We start from the raw sequence: 666 nt of genomic DNA, 5'->3' as shown, positions 1-666 counted from the left end.
TATGTATGTATGCACACACACACATATATATGGCATAGGCTCTTACATACACTCACACACACACAAACACACAAATAGTCCTAGTGACTATTGAACACTTTAGAATTTAAACACCATGGGAAAATTTTGTATCTGTCTCATTCATTATTTTATGTCTTGTGCCTAGAATTCAGTGCTTGATTCCTAAGGGGCCTCTCGGTACCTATTTGTAAAATGAATAGCAGTTTTCATTTCATTTCTTAGTGGGGGAATGGGATGCTAGGATCCAATGATCAGATTATCCATGGCTAGGAAAAGAAGATTCTAGATGCTTCCTTAATTGGTATTTCTCTCTTGTTGATAGATTTCCCTTGAGGCAGGTGGAGAGACCTCACACTTTGAGACTAAATTAAGGGCCATTGAGAAGACAGCAGGGTAAAGCTGGTCAACTTAAGGAGACAGGGGTGGAGTGGGGGATGACAGTAATATTCTATCAGTATCTCTTTCCTTTCTCTTATTTTCCCAACTATTTATCTGTAAACTTCTTGGGAAAAAAAAAATAGTTGATTATGACTCATCAGTATTCTATGTGTTAGAGAATATGAATGGTCAACAGGGTTTTCTTGGCTCTGGTAGCATAGTGCCTAAGCCATTTGACTGCTAACCAGAAGGCTGGTGGTTCAAACC

The sequence above is a fragment of the Orycteropus afer genome, unplaced genomic scaffold, assembly GCF_000298275.1.
Source record: "Orycteropus afer afer isolate SDZICR_OR568_19922 unplaced genomic scaffold, OryAfe1.0 scaffold00286, whole genome shotgun sequence".
In the NCBI taxonomy this organism is placed as follows: domain Eukaryota; kingdom Metazoa; phylum Chordata; class Mammalia; order Tubulidentata; family Orycteropodidae; genus Orycteropus; species Orycteropus afer.
This window is presented reverse-complemented; position numbering follows the sequence as displayed.